Consider the following 16,296-nt stretch of genomic DNA (forward strand, 5'->3'; position numbering starts at 1 on the left):
TGCTGGACTACTCAGCCAGTACCTGATCACATGACTAAATTCCAAACATTGTCATTAGAAACTGATTTTTCATATTTGAGCTATTTAAAAAGATTTTAAAAAAGTCCTTCTAGGGCCTTGTGTAAGTCCCTGTTAGCATTTCTTTTAGAGTTTAAAAGTTTGTAAAAGTTTTTGGATTTTAGTTCTAGAAGTAGTTTTTGATTCTGAAAAAGTAATCCCAACTTTTAGAGTGGTAATGTCTAGCACAGATGAGATCGTGGTGGAACTCAACCTTACCCCTTACCTGTATCTAGGGATGTCAGAGTAAAGGACTCTCTGTAAGCTAAAAAAGACTGGGTCCAACCCTACCAAAGTAAAGCTCCAGGAATTTTTGGCAGAGTTTGCAAAGGACCACCCCTCTGAGGATAACCGTACAGAGGAAGAAATGATTTCCTCCCTCCTGTCCTAAATAGGGAGCCCAGGGTCCCTCAAACCCTGACTCCACAAGTGATAGTCAGAGATACTAGTTCTTCCACAGGGGAGACCGGTAACTCTGGAAGCATTGAGGGCAGCCTCAATGAAGATGACCTCCTGTTAGCCAGAATGGGCAAAAGATTGGCTTTGTAGAGACAGCTCCTAGCCATACAGAGGGAAAGACAAAAGATGGGTTTAGCTCCCATCAATGGTGGCAGAAGCATAAATAGGGTCAGAGAGAATACTGACATGCTAAAAATCCCCAAAGGGATTGTAACAAAATATGAAGAGGGTGATGGTATCACCAAGTGGTTCACAGCTTTTGAGAGGGCTTGTGCAACCAGAAATGTAAACAAATCTCACTGGGGTACTCTCCTTTGGGAAATGTTCACTGGAGCATGTAGGGATAGACTCCTCACACTCTCTGGTAAATATGTAGAATCCTATGACCTCATGAAGGCTACCCTGATTGAGGGCTTTGGATTCTCCACTGAGGAGTACAGGATTAGGTTCAGGGGGCTCAGAAAACCTCAAGCCAGACCTGGGTTGATTTTGTAGACTACTCAGTGAAAACACTGGATGGTTGGGTAACTGGAAATGAAGTGCATGACTATGTTGGGCTTTATAATTTGTTAGAACACATTTTAAGTAACTGCTTCAATGACAAGTTGCATCAGTATCTGGTAGAACTAGGTCCAATTTCTCCCCAAGAATTGGGAAAGGAGGCAGACCACTGGGTCAAGACTAGGGTAACCAAAACTTCCACTGGGGGTGACCAAAAGAAAGGGGTTGCAAAGCATCCCCAGGAGAAAGTGTGTGACACTAGAAACAAAGAAAGATAGTCCTCTGTAGGCCCCCAAAAACCAGACCAGATGGGTGGGCCCCAAGACACAATCCAAAATAAAGGTGGGTATCAGGGTAAGAACTGGGATGCCACTAAGGCATGGTGCCAAAACTGTAGACAGACAGGGCACCACACCAAGGACATTTCTTGTCCCAAAAACAAACCCCCTAGCAAAATCCCAGGGGTGACCAGTGTAGCCATCCTAAGATGAGGAGGTCTTCACAGCCTTCAACTGTAAAAAGGGCCCCACAGGTGAGTAGGAGATTCCAGAGGGAAGTAGACACTTACACCACCTGCTGGTGAATAGAATCCCAGCCACTGCCCTGAGAGACACTTATGCCATTCACACTATTGTGCATGACAGGCTGGTGTTCTCAAACCAGTACATACCAGGTGAGACTGCCAGAGTAAGAGTTAGCTCAGACAGGGTCACTGATAGGCCTGTGGCTTTTGTGCCCATAGAAGTGGGTGGGACTTTTAGCTGGAGAAGGGTGGTAGTCGGTACAGACCTCCCTCTTGATTGTCTCCTTGGAAATGACTACCCAGAGGTTAGTCAGAGCCCAAGAGAGGAACTGGTCCAGTGCCAGTCCCCTCCCAAGGATTCTGGAGGTGCTGCCCTTACAGTTACTGCAAGTAGGCCCCAGAAGAAAAAGAAAAGAAAACAGTGTAGGAAAGGTGGACAACCTTTAGCCAAGGTTCCAGCAAGCCAAGGAGATGCTGCTCCAGTAGGGGAAATGTTTCATAAATCACTGTGCCTTTAACAATTTGAGTCCTTAACGGCCGAACAAAGAATGACCATCCTCCATGTCCTACACGTTGCACGGCATGCTTGGAGACAATCTTTGACTACACTCCTTGTGAACGGACCACTGTTCCCTCTTGTTGAAGTGTTCAAAATAGACCAGCATACCGAAAGTGACAACTTTCCACAACATATCGAACTCAACCTTTATATGCAAGCTCATAAAGCAGTCCAGATCCTGGGATCTGCTCCTCACACAGTGAATATGAAGAGGCTAGTCTGGAAGGGCACCATTGCAGAATCATTTGAGTAGGTGCTTGAAGCCTTCTTAGCTCCACTGCCAGCTAAAATTACATCACCATATGGGAACTTTATTGACAACCATACTTGCATGCCAAAAACCAGCAAAAGGCAAGGCCCATCAACTGACCTTTAGCCTGGCAAGACCCCGCAGTTTGCCGCTGGCTGTAAGATCCCTAAAAAGGGAACTAAACAGGGAGTTAAATCTGCTAGCTTGTAAAAGCTTCAATTAAAACAATAAAACAAAGGTCAGGGCATTACAAAGAAAATAAAAGTGCCAAATCTGGGAACATAGAAACAACCATGCCAACATCTTCTGGGCCAAATTGCTTGCAGCCTGCAAAAGTCCCAGCTCCAAAACAATTCTGGGGGTTTATAAACAATCTTGAAAAATAAAAGGTAGCTGCCAATAATGGCAGGATCTCGGAAGTTGCCTGGGTCTCACATCTCCGATCCTCTGGGCAGTCGAGGGACCACAGGACTCAAGCCCACCCACCAACCCTCTTGCGTCATCTCATCCATTCCATGCACATAATCAAAAATAGAGCGCCTCATCAACAAAAGTAAGGCAGATGGAACTCCAGGTCCCAACGGCCTTCCACATGCGCTGATAAAAGCCAAATCATCAACATGAGCCAAAATCGTATTCCTACTTTATAATCAAGCTCTCTTGAGCTGTTAGATCCCAGACTCCTAGTGAAGGGCCATTGTACATCCAATCTTCAAAGGCAGCTAACCCTCTATCCCATGAAATTACCGGCAAATCTCCTTGCTGGACAGTGATGCGAAATACTACAGGGGCCTCCTTCTAAAGGAACTTGAGTCTTGGATATCTGATAATAACAACATGCAGTTAAACTAGGTTTATAAAAGGGACGGGCACCACCACCAACCTAATAGCCATCACACTCATGATCGATAAAATAAAACTAAGCTCCTCCTTTTTCTACATTGGTTTCGTAGTCTTCAAGGCAGCCTTCGATTCAATCCCAAGAGTTATTCTGTGAGCAAAACTGACCGCCCTGAGTGCAATACAAGAGCTCCACGCTAACACGTCGGTGCGCGTAAAGGTAGGAGACGGGAGCACCGTCTCAGGAAAAATCCCAACTACAGTCGGCTTGAAACAAGAATGTGTCCTCACCCTGCTCCTCTTCAACATCTTCCTGGCAAATCTGGCAATTGTCCAGACTGGCCTCTCAGCCCATCCTCCCAAACTAGGCAGAAAGCATATGGGGAGATTTTTTATACAGACATTGCACTCCAGATGAGCCACACCAAAGCAGGCCTACAGAGACTGTTAAATGTTTTACACCACTACTTCACAAAGAACCACCGGGGGGTTGAATTTACCAAAGACAAAAATAATGGTAATAGAGACATAATAAAAAATACGGCGAGTGGTTCCTCAACAGTAGTAAGATCCTCAAAGCTGACACCAACTTGTACCTGGGCATCCAAATTGATAGCAGAGGATCCTTCCTACTGCACAATAAGTATATTCATAATATGGTAGGATCCCTCATACATGCCTTCAAAAAACTTGCAAAGTATCTTCCTGGGTCACCTCAAAGCCCCTTTTGAAGCTCATCAGGGCAAAGTTGATATCAACGATAGCATATGGCTTGGAAGCCCTGTATAGCAGGGATGCACATCTCCTTGACACCATGGTCCTAAGAACATATCAGAAGATTTTCTCACTACCTTCTTGGGCCACCACAGTCCAAATACACCTGAAGTTTGGTTATACTAGCCAAAAAGTAATGCTTCAGGGATCATTTGTAAAATTCTGACAGATTTCTGAGCGCACATCCGGACACATTAAATCAACCCCTCTGGAAAGAAATGGAGGCCCAATGAGCGTTTTTTGCACCTAAGCATACCTTGATCAGACAATTGTAAATCTAAAACTGGGTGTAGTATAATGTGAGGCAACCACATCCCTGGCCTTCAAAATCATAGTTAAGAAAGCCTTACGTCACCTCTCCTTCATGGCAGACAAAAGCACGCTGGCAAAGTGATCACACGCTTACTTGGTGATAAATAGCTACAAAACCTGCATTTTCGATCGTAGCTGGCAGCTGACCTCTTTGCAACAGTAAAATAGCAGATCATCAGACATTGACTTTGAGACCTACCAACCCTAGACCTGGCCCTTAGATGGCAGAATCCAAACGGCAGGACCAAATACCGTCTATGCAACTTCCCCTTCAAACACATACTATGTGCTTATCCTGCCCTCCTGACAGAGCACAAATACTGGCTCAAATTAATTTTCCTATTGAGAGGAATCAGAACATGCAGAAAAGCAGCAATTGAGGCCCTGCTAGCCATCGATCTCAGACTCACCGTGCACTTTGCTAATTTCTTGGCTTGTGCAGAAAAAAGGCTAAAAAACTAAACTGTAGAGTTCAAGATTTCTCCCGGAAAGCTTGACTGGAAGACCACTGCCATTGAAGCCTGGACTTTGACTCTCCGTCCCACGTGTCATTGCCCAGCACTGTATTCCCAGCGGCTAGACTTTACAAACTCACCACTGTAAAAGTAGTCGCATAGGCTTCGCCCCCACATGTATTATTACCCAAATACCTTTGCTGGTACTTTTCACCTAAAAACCTTTTATCGTGTACAGTCTCACTTTTAACATATTCTTTTGATAACTCATTGGGTCCCATGAGCTGTTTTTACATGAACTTTAGCATCTTTTAAAGTTCCTTTTGTATGCAATTATTTCTAATGCTACATGTATTTAATAAAATAAAAAATAAAAACACACACCATAACTGCTAACAATTTAACAAAGTTTCAAAGCCCAAGTACTAAGCTTAAGGTTAACAAAGTGAAGACTCCTCCCATAGTGCTTACAAGAGGAATGAGAAAAGGTTGCCCCTTGTCACCATCGTTATTGGTCCTGCACATGGAGCCCCTGGTCTAAAAAATAACAACAGTGCTCTTATTCATGGAGTAACAGTTGGTTCTTGTACATATAAATTGGTTCTCTTCACAGATAACATTCTGTGCTTGGCAACTCTCTCTGAACAATCCATACCAAATTTAATTAATTAAATTCAGAAATTTTGTACAGTTTCATGGCTCCTGATCAATTACTCAAAATCAACAAGCCTGGGTGTTCCACAAGCTTCTGAGGAAAGGTTGGCTGCTTGTCACCATATCAATTCTGGTTTTTCATCAGACTTTATCTGGATTCCCCATGTAGGGTTGCTGAAAATCAAAATTCAGCAGGTTAATCTTCAGCATAGGTTGGCTGCTGGCAAAGATCTCACTGGCCTTTAAGTCGGTGCCTTACAATAATGTCAAGCACAGTAGACTCTGCTTCCCGAATGAAGACAAACACTTGGAGGTTTCAATGAAAGCATCACTGCTACAGAATGCAAGTGTTCTCTCTGTGTGCTCAAACAACAGCTTTATATATGTGTGATGGACACCAGTTACCTCTCCCCGACCTTCTAATAAGACTGTCTCTATTTTCAGGCAATGTGGTTCAGACACTCTGTTGGAGGCTGCACGTTCTGGTTTGCTGAGGTGGGGCCTAGCCAGGCAGAACCTACCACTGATGTCAGGGGTGGGTGATTACTCTTGCTGTATAATCTGTGCTTACCCTTGGGTAGCGTGGCACAGAGCAGTCCTTCTTATCACAGGGGCAATGTGTAAAGCATTGACACAGCACTACCACACAACAAATACATTGAGCATCAAAAAACAGACTTCACACAAGGTGTATGTAAATAAAGTTTGTATTCAACACACACATTAGTTAACACAACATGAACATTATGTAAATCTGGATATAAATTACATTTAGAAATATCACTAGCAGTACTTGGCCCAACTGTGTTAAAAAGACATAATTGGTATCTACATGTGAGAAAAATAGCACTTTCCCTCCAAGCACTCTCATTCAGTGGCAACTCACTGTCAGCATGAGACCCGCCCTAGGGATTTCCCCTAATGCAATGTCACCCAATTCTAGGATGCATCCCAGTTCGTAACATTAGCAGCAATGTGTACATACAGGTAACAGCAGCACCTTTAGATAGTTCCGTGGCCTAGGCCGCATAGGTAAAACCCAATGTTAACTGTGATATTCCTCAGACTAAGAAACAACGTGTATGACTGTGTTCTGTGGTCAATCACAGGCGGTCACTCACTCGCTCTGCATCATTACGCGGTGGAATGGATATAAGGCAGGCTAGTATAACACACACTCGCTCCAAGCACCCTAATGCGGTGCACTGATATCTGACAGGCTAGTAGTCACTGCACTCACAGACCCTCCCCCTTGGATCCAAACATTCCTTCACTCACCAACCAGTTCCCGCTACCCCCTGCCCCCACACGAGGTGGAGATGATAGCACCCTTTCTCCAGGGGACTAGGTGACTCACGGCCGGATTCACACTTATTCAGGACCCGGGGCAAAGATGAGGGGGAGGCAAAAAGATAGGGGTTGATCAGGCAATAATCGACAAATGGAGATCTGGCCAACACTCGGGAAGTTCACTCGGGGGGTCTCCACACAGTGTCTTCCAGCGCGGGCCCCAGATCTGCCAAGCACGGGGGGAGGGTCACTGTGGAATACACACCGTTTACAGTGGCACCGGCCCAGCCAAGCGCTACAATATACAGATAGTTACCAAATCTGCACCTTTCTTGTAGGAGGCACAATGGGATGCCATGACGTGAGTCACCCCAGACTGTCCCAGTTGCACAGGAAGAGTTTCCAAATCTGCACCTCGCTGAAATGAGGCAGAACATCTGGTGTGGGATGACTTGAGTTGCACCAGATAGATCCAGACACACACAAAAAGTTCCCTGGATTGGGATCGTACCAGTCAGAGCCGATCACACATGGAAAGTTACCAATGCCGTACCTCCCTGGATTGAGTCACAACGTTTGGTGCGCGATGTCGTGAGTTGCACCGGACAAAAATGGTCACTCACATATGCGCAAGTTCAGTGGTGCCACAGGAGGTAGAATGCAATACTGCTGCGGGAATGCCCCCAACTCCGAAGGTCTCAACCAGTGAATCGGACATAGCATGCAATGAGCTTGCAGTTGAGTGTCACACAAGAGAAATGCGGCACGCTTAATAAAGGCAGGCCACACAGGGTCCCACAACCAGTGATTTCGCTCACTAACAACCAGATGGTAGTGCGTGCCGTAGCGCCACGATGAAAGGCCACACTCCTTGAATGCGGCCAGTACTTTGATGGCTCCGTACCAGACAAATATGGTCTCCAGCCGCAATACTTGGTTCCACGCCTGCAGTGCTGCTACCAGGTGACGTCCAGCATACGATGTAGGCACTTAAGAGGACACCCCTCTCCAGATGACACATGTAGAAAGTGTAGGTCCCTCATGGGAGGTCTCTGATGTCCCTGAGACCTCCACCGAGCACAGGGGGCAAAGCAGCAAGCCCTTGAAGAGTACACTTCAGAGTGCCACAAAGCCGCAACCAGTTTGCCCAGGCCAGCCGTGATGCAGGAAGAGTGTACGGTCCCTTCCTAGAGCAGTAATTACTCCTTGTGCACAACAACTTCTTCTTGCAGTGTGCACCACATTCTTACAATTGTATCTTTACTTTGCTTCAGTGGGGCACCAGCAGCTATACTGTAGTGTCTTTGAAGTTGGGGGAGGTTCAGTGGGTTCCCCTTAAAACCACAGATATCTCTCCTGAATTTCAGTCCTGTCTGCCATGGGACTGTGGAATGCAGATCTTTATCTTTATGTGGGCCATGATCTGGCTCTGAGAGGCCAAATGTCAGAACCTCTCCCTCCAATCTATCCAGCCAGGCCCACAAATGGAGAGGCCAAGTGTCAGAACCTCTCCCTCCAATCTATCTAGCCAGGCCCACAAATGTCAGAGGTATTCGTTCCAGTTGTGTGCCCAAGTTTTATAGCTCTTGCTAGGGAATGCACAAATGTGCTCCTCCATCCCCAAGTGCAGACTCAGTTGAATTAAAAAGCACACAAAGCATTCTAGGGCTGAGAAAAATCCACTTTCTAGAAGTGGCATTTTTCCATTATTATTGACAAAAACACCTTTACCATAGAAAGGGGCTTGTCAAGAAGAATCTAATGATGGTAAACAACATGAGGCTGCTCGGCTACAAGCCACTGTTGCAGCTCAGAGTAATTGTAGCACTTTTCCCATGTTAACCTGAGGGCAGAGCAGCTCCCCTATGCAGTGAAAACACACATGGGTATCGTTCACTCCCTGGGCATACATGCCCTTGTGCACATGCAACCCTGCATTGGCAGGCTGGACATATGTTTAAAAGCACCAAAGGTGCAAGTGCGCACACAGGCCTGATAAATCAGGCTAGTTACTTGTTTAAAGCACCATAGTTGCTAGTGGTCACACCTAGGTCTCTTATAACTGGCTGGATACATATTTAACCCTGCCATAGCGGCCAGTGCGCACCCTTGCCTGCTACGACAGGCCCAGCATGTTTGGCATGCCGGTGGCACATGCACCCACACTGGCCAGTGCCCCCTTCTTCATATATGTAGGAATGTGCATTGACAGAGGGAAAGGGCCCAGGGCCCTAAAGCCACCAGGTAGGGAATCAGCAAAAACCTATGGGAAGAGCTGACCCCTCTAGGTAGGGAGAACCTAAGGGGGGGTTTCTTCCCTACCGGGCATGGGAAACCAATGTGTACCTGCCAGTCTCCCATCTACCACCTGCCATGCCCTTTAGGGGATGCTCTAGGGTATGGCAGAGGGTCCCCTCAGGATTGACGATGTCATCAGTAGTGCCAACATCAGTCCAAATGCAAGTGCGCCTCCACAGGCCTGCATTGGCAGTTCTGCTACATGTTTCACAGCCTATTGTAATGGGTGGCACACTCAGAGCAACTTCCCACAAGTAGCCAGGACTGTACCCTCCCCGGGTATATGGAGTACCTTTTTGCAGGGCACTCCAGGGTACAGCACATGGACGTCAGTTCACCAAAATGCCAGGGGTAGCGGAAGTGACATCACAAGCCATTTTATATCTACTTTTACTCACACACACTTACACAAACACACATTCACTCACTCACTCACACACACACACACTTTTGCATAAGCACACTCTCACCCACAAGCAAGCACACAACATACATTTAAAAGTGGTTTTTACTCACCTAAGCTACCAAGAAGGGTCAATATACCAGCTAACTGTACTCCATTTTTTTACACTACTAGCGAATAATGTGTCATCCACTATTAGCATAATAATAAAAAAAACTGATTGAAAGCTAGAAAGTGGAGCCCTAAGCAAAGTCCATAAGGACGAGCTTCCCCTGTGTTCCTGGCACTGATTTTGCCACCTGTGAGGCCAGGGGGTCGTAGAGGCAGTGGTAGGGGTCACAAAGCGCAAGCTGGGAGTCGCAGCTGCAACCCCTAAATGACATCCATGGTATAGCACCTGAACCAGTCACGTAAGCACCCTCTCCTAGCATGCGTAGGCAGGGTACACACACTTTCCCGCTGCAGTACAGTAGGAAACTGTCCAGAGTCCTAAGGCCACGCAAAGAGAGTCAGCAAAGGACTGGGAAGAAAACGCAAAACATTTCAGGGAAATCCCCTAAGAAGGGCCTTCTCCAACATGACCCCCTCCCAGCCATAGCTGTTGATGGGGAAAGCTGACCCATTAGGTAGGAAGACCCCACATGTTTTTTTTTTTTCCTACCGGGCATGGGAACACCCATGTGTACGTGCCCAGTCTCCTATCTGCCACCTGCCCCGCCCGGCGTTTTCTAGGGGTAGCGGAGGGTCACCTCAGGATTGGCTATGACGTTAGTAGTGCCAACCTAAGCCCAAGCCCACCTGCGCCTCCACAGGCCTGCATTGGCTGGTCTGCTACATGCTTTACAGGCTATTCTAGTGGGTGACACATTCAGTGCACTGCAGTACAGTGGGAAAGTGCCCAGAGTCCTAAGGCCACGCAAAGAGAGTCAGAAAAGGACCGGGAGTAAAAAGCAAAAATGTTCAGTGAAATCCTCTAAGAAGGGCCATCTCCAACACACTGAATCCCTCATTGGGAAATGCATCAAATCTGCAAAGGTTACATAATTTATTCTAAAAGTCTATAGTCTTTCTGTGCCCGAGAGATGTTGCTGACTGCAAGGAGCATGTGTTGTAGCAGACTGTTGTCAGATATATTGCCCTCAGTTGTGGAGGGATGGTGTATTTACAACCAAACTAGATTTCCACCCACACTAACCTAAACAGATCTTGAAATCAAGTATTCTCCAACTTAGAAGCACTGAGGATAAAGAAGGGTGTTTGTCAGTGTTAACATCCAACGCCTTGATACAAGTATCACTCTCAGCCACCCCATCTCGTATGACCTCAGTTATAATATCTGTTACTCACTCTGGCACAATTATTCACAATGCAGCATTCAAATATTCCTCCTCAAGTGGCATCAGATCTCACCTTCCCCAACCCCCCAAAAAAATATCGTGCAATTCAATTAAGTAAAGTTCTCATTGAATTTTCAGGTACAGGGCTTATCAGTGCTCACTACGTCCGTTGTCTCTCTCTAGGCTTGTCCCTCGGTACACACCATGCTACTGCACTCATGACGTGTTTGTTCTACATTCAAGTCGTCCACTGTTAAACTATGATGGCCTTCCATTCCCTGTGTTCTATCGTCCTGAAACAAGATTCTTTTGCCATTGCATTAAGAGCTCTGCACTCTGGGCTGTTCACTAGAAATCTGTTCTATAGGATGTTCTCAAACTTCCAGTTATTGATTGATGCAGGGGTTGTCCCAGTCCCCTTCCATGTTTATAAATACAGCCAATCCCTGAACTCCTGGGTCTCCGTTAACAAATACAACTTTCCATTGTAGATCAGTCGTTCCATGGCAAGGAAAAGTAGAATTTATTTCAGAATCATTGCTCCAAGCTTTTGTTTTACCTAAAAAAAGGACTTCCTCATTTTTTTAAGCCTTTGCATATAATTTAGGAAGATGAGGTTTGTCAGTCTTTGAACATCAAGTCTCCTTGGTGTCTGACACGTTGAACAGCAACATATCTGTCTTTGTAGCTTAAGATCCTCACAATTAGTGCTCTTGGCTATGCTCTAGGGTGTGACATCGGTTTCAATGCCCTATTATCCCTTTCAACCACAAATACCATTGAGAGTCTGCTAGGGTGTAAGGTGTCCCTGGTCCATTTTTCAATGAATGCCTCTGGTGCATTCCCTCAACCAACTTGTGGAAGACTATAAATCTAAATTATTGCAGCAAAATCTCTCCTCTAAATCTTCATCTATTTTCCTAGGAGCAAGTCAATTCCCACAGCGTGCTGGTTACTTTTTAGGTCAAGCCTAGGCAGTGCATGCACTCTCTCTCGAGACATGCTGTATTCACTTGGTGGGCTTACATCCTACCTACTGGCTTTTTATTGGTAACTTGGACTGTCCTTCAAAAATGTTTGCTTTCTAGTGGGTAATCTTTCTTCTTTGTCCCTCAATTTCATCATTTTTTAACGCCCAGAGAGCGGTGCCTAACTACTCCTATCTTTCCACTTTGGTGCATATCGCTCTTTGTCTGGGACTACTTTTTTTCTTTACTTCCTGTTGGGAAGTGGGTTTGTAGTGGAAGCTTCGGACAGTTATTTTTTGGTGTACTTGGCCATTTTGAGTACTTGTGACTGGATGCATATTCAGAGTTAAACTTTTCTTTAACCTTGTTGTGCCCTCAGCTGCCAACATCTGCACAGATTTCTATGATTTGTCATGTTTTCGGTTTCCCTAATGTGGGGCTCACGTTTTACGACTGCCATGCGTTATCGTTCAGCATGGCAGCCGCACACCTTTCTTTTCTTCTGCACGGTGCCTGTTTGTTTACTGGTATGACCACTATTTTAATGGCCTGGTCTGCACTAAAGTGCTTAAAAATCACCTAAAACCATAATCACAACATAATTTAAAAAGTATATAAAAGAAGAAAGTACTTTCAAAACATGTTGTAGAGTGTCCTAATGACCCCAACTGAAAATTGTAATCAAACACCACGTGTATATATACAGTATCAAGCCATTCTCAGTCTTGGAAAAATAATTCACTCCAATATTGCGGCACCACGTAAGGGCTATTTCCTGTTAGATCTTCAGCTCAACCCTCTGTCTTCTTTGTGTAGTTATTTTACTTCCTTAATGGCAGTGTGAGAGGGAGCTGTACAAACACAAAACGTCCATGGCTTGTTTGAAGGGCAGCAGAAAGAGAGGCTGTTGTCCATGCTGGATGATCTGGAGGTGCTGTGCCTGTGAGCGACAAATGTTGTTTGCTCTCCTTCCATGCTAGCATTTCAATTGTCAGCCATGGAGTGCACACACTGCAGAGGTAGGCTTTGCTTGCCAGTATGCTTGAATGCTTGCCACTGCTTATTACACATACCCTAACCTCTATGCATGTAGGGAAATAATTAATCAATGCTGTATAATGTGTTGTATAGTAAGCCTGTGGGTCAGTCATTTGGGGCTAAATAGAGTGGCAAAAGGGAGTTAAATTAGGACAAATGGGAGCCATTTTTACAGCGTTTTATTTTTATAACAGACCTTTTGGCCCACTCTTTATTCCTTTTCCCTCACTCAGCGATGGTGTCCATGGCAAGCAGCTTTTACTGCGATACAGTTTATAGTACTTTGCGTTGGTGGCTCATATCACATCTGTTTCCTGATCCATAGGTTGACTGCAGTCAAAGTACCCTGATGTTAACAAACTATACACAAATATTTTGTACAGTGCACACTCTCCTATAGTCCCAGCACATTGTCTAAGCCTGGTTCACTGTAATGGCATGGGTTGGTCACTCTAGCGGTATAGATCTATTAACATCCTTAAGGTCAAATGAGCTCCAGACAATTTCATAGCAAACTTTCATGTGGGTTTTAGATTGTCTGAGGAATGCTTTGAAATGGAAATTGCTTTACCAATTATGGGCTTAATGGGAATGTACAGTTAGAACTCTTCCCACCAGAAGGCACAACAGTTTCCTCAAGAAAGTGTTTTATCATTGTAGTGAAATGTATGATTTGACCACTTAATTTGCGTTGCACCACTTTGCACCTAGATTAGCTGTCCAGTGTTCACCAGTTACAGACTACATTTTGTATTCAGTTAAGCCTTAGATTCATTCTGCCTATTGACTTTATCGTAGCATTAGACCCTGCCATGTTAAAGGCTGACCGTGATTTTCCACATTGTAAACTGTGCATTCTGTCTTGTGTTTGTGCTTTTTCTCACCAAGGGCTTTTGCTGATAAGGATGTACTCAGACTGCAGGGAACGGTCTTGTTTTGAGTTGACACCTTGGGATTGTGGCCAAACACCAATGTGTTATTTTTAAAGCATATCTTAACTAGCCAGCACGTTTGAATTGCGAAATGAGGTTTTTTTTCCAGAAAGCTCCTTTTGTTTTTTTAAGATATAAAAAGACCCAGTGCGACAGTGAGAGGGTCAGTGGCCTCAATCAGGATTCTAGACGTTGGATATCTTTCCCATGAGGGCAGAGATCTCTTTCGCAGTCGAACGGGATCATCGTCTTGCTGGCTTGAGAAAGATCAAGGACCTGGCAGGCCCTACGGTGATGCATTTTTAAATCATTATTCGCTTTGCATTACATATATTTGCTTTGTAGGTTGCAGTGGAGAATCATTTTGGTAAATTTTTCTTTCATTGCTGTGACTATTTTCAAACGTGTGCTTTCAACATGCTGATCTCCTTTTAGGAAACTTGTGGTGAAATAATAAATGTCTTCTTTGAACTAAGAAGTGCATTCTAGAGATTTTTGTCAGCTTGGTCATCAGTGAAAAGCAAAACAATCCTGCACCATTGAGTGATGACCACTGTTATTTATGTCTTTAAAGCCATTTGTACGATGCCAAAGCCACTCCTAAAGCTGAAGGGGATGTATTGAATCATTCTAAAGTCTTAATCCCTTGCCTGATTCAGAGCTGCCAAGTTCTCACATGGCATGTGTGTAGCATTTTTTTATTTTTCCACTTTGAGTGACATTTTATCACAAGAGGAAGAAATTGCTTGTATTAATTTCAGAAATCACTGCTTTTGCTGTTTAATTACTGAGCTCGGTGGAGGCTGATTTCCTAGAAAAGGGCAGAGAGAGGCTTGTTTTAGAACTGCCTTGTGGCTTGCTTTTAGCACCGTCCCTGCCACCCTCCCTGGTCTTGCTGCCTCTTCCCTGGGCCCACCTCGTTGCAAGGTTCGTGAGCAGCAGGTCACCCTTCGCAAAATGTTTTAAACTGTGCACTTTGATTGATAGACTTTCCATTCTGTGTGTCAAGCAAGCATGTATTTCTGAATCAGACTGCATGGTCCAGTGTGTCGTATTTGTAGCACAGCACCCAGGATAATGTGCTGCAAGGCTAAACACTTACAAGGTTCTAAAGGCAAGACCTATTGGCTATGCCAATGCTTGTTTCATGTCTGTCAGCTCTGTCTCCAACATGTTCACTTTCTTTTCTCTCAATCTCCATGTGGGTCAGGTACCCCAGGGGTCCCACACAATTTATTAAGGCACTTTTATATCTCTCTCAAGCCTGTACTGAGAATGGCATACAGTGGCAATAGAAAAGGAAAGCTGAGCGGAAGGGAGTGACCCCCACCATCAAGTTCCCTTGCTCAATCTGTGTAACACAGCAGCTCACTTTCTTGTCACATGGTGAGTTGTCGCACCACCCGCACCTGCAGTCAGATTAACAGGTGTCCTAAGTGCTCCACAAGGCGAAATACCCATGAGGACTAGGCAATGCCAGCTCTCCACCGGATGCGACTGGTGGCACCTCCCTCCTCACCACTTCAGACTCTAGCATTCTGTTGGAGGCAACTCACAGTCTCCACGGGGCCAGGCATCCGCCCACGCGCCCGCAGCTGACACCCTCAGTCAGCAGCTCAGCTGAGCCCTGGTTATGCTGTATTTCACTGCATTGTTCAGGCGTCAAGGCCACAGCAACATTTTCCTGCAAGGTTGATCCGTACTGTACTCACAGCCCTACCATCTCTCTAAGCCGTCAGCGTCATCAGGACAGGTTAAATCTATTTTTCCATGTGTCATGGGTCAGGGATAGCCAGTGCATACATTTGTCACCTGAACTTCGTCCACAATTGTGTAAGGTTCTGATGAGGTGCTGGGAGCTCCAGCTTACAGCATGTTATTGGCCGTCTGGCTTGGCCAAGAATATTTCCCATTAGAATCTTATATCAAAAGGGTCTTATCTAAAAGGTGTATCACGAGTTGGTATAAAATACTTCTTTCCAGATGACGAGTGGTGGTTCCCCCTTATATGGCCACTTGAGAACCCGACCTAGGACGACACTCAGAAGAGTCTTAGCTCAAATGTGGTTGCGGGCAGCAAAGATTTGAGTGCATAAACATTAGGAGAATAGCAAAAAGATTCTAATTTGTTAGTATCTTATTCCCTTCAGACTGCAGGTTATGTATGGCTTCTTGGTTTTATGTTAGAGGGGCTGTAGAGGAAGTTGTACAATGGAACAAACAGTTTGGCAATTTAATAAAATATAAGTATTTTGGAAGAGGTTATTGGACAGATCAAATTAATTACACCCCTGAGCTTGCCCATGACCCTTCTAAGGCTTCTCTTAGGGTACTTCGACTTCCCACTCAGGCAGACTGCTCAACCATTTTCTGCTAACAGCTTGTCTTACGATAGCACACGTCAAACTCTTCACCCCTAAGCATGTTGTGGTCGGAGGTATAGAAAATACATACCATAAAAAAACTCACTGCATTAATTAGGAATAATATGCATACAGTTGAAAAAAGTTTGGTTCCCTTCCGTATTTTAATTAAAACCACAAGAGGTGAAGAAGAGAGGCGGTCCAGGGCATATGTCAGTGACTCTACATAGGTCCAGATTGTGTCGGCCCAGCCCTTCCATGTCATCTTGGGATGGAGACGATC

General features: G+C 45.1%; 1 protein-coding gene across 4 annotated transcripts in view; it reads left to right on the top strand.

Moving 5' to 3' along the window:
• The window catches only part of ANAPC10 (anaphase promoting complex subunit 10), a 275,914-nt gene that overhangs the window by 34,674 nt on the left and 224,944 nt on the right, over positions 1-16,296 (top strand). Inside the window, exon 1 of one of the 4 annotated variants that reach the window (XM_069242601.1) lies at positions 13,799-13,941. The exons of the other annotated variants lie outside the window; for them this stretch is intronic. The gene's annotated coding sequence lies outside the window, so the exon portion shown is untranslated. Of the gene's footprint in view, positions 1-13,798; positions 13,942-16,296 lie in introns of those variants that run through there. 4 annotated transcript variants of the gene reach the window in all.

Source organism: Pleurodeles waltl, chromosome 1_2 (genome assembly GCF_031143425.1).
Source record: "Pleurodeles waltl isolate 20211129_DDA chromosome 1_2, aPleWal1.hap1.20221129, whole genome shotgun sequence".
Lineage (NCBI taxonomy): Eukaryota > Metazoa > Chordata > Amphibia > Caudata > Salamandridae > Pleurodeles > Pleurodeles waltl.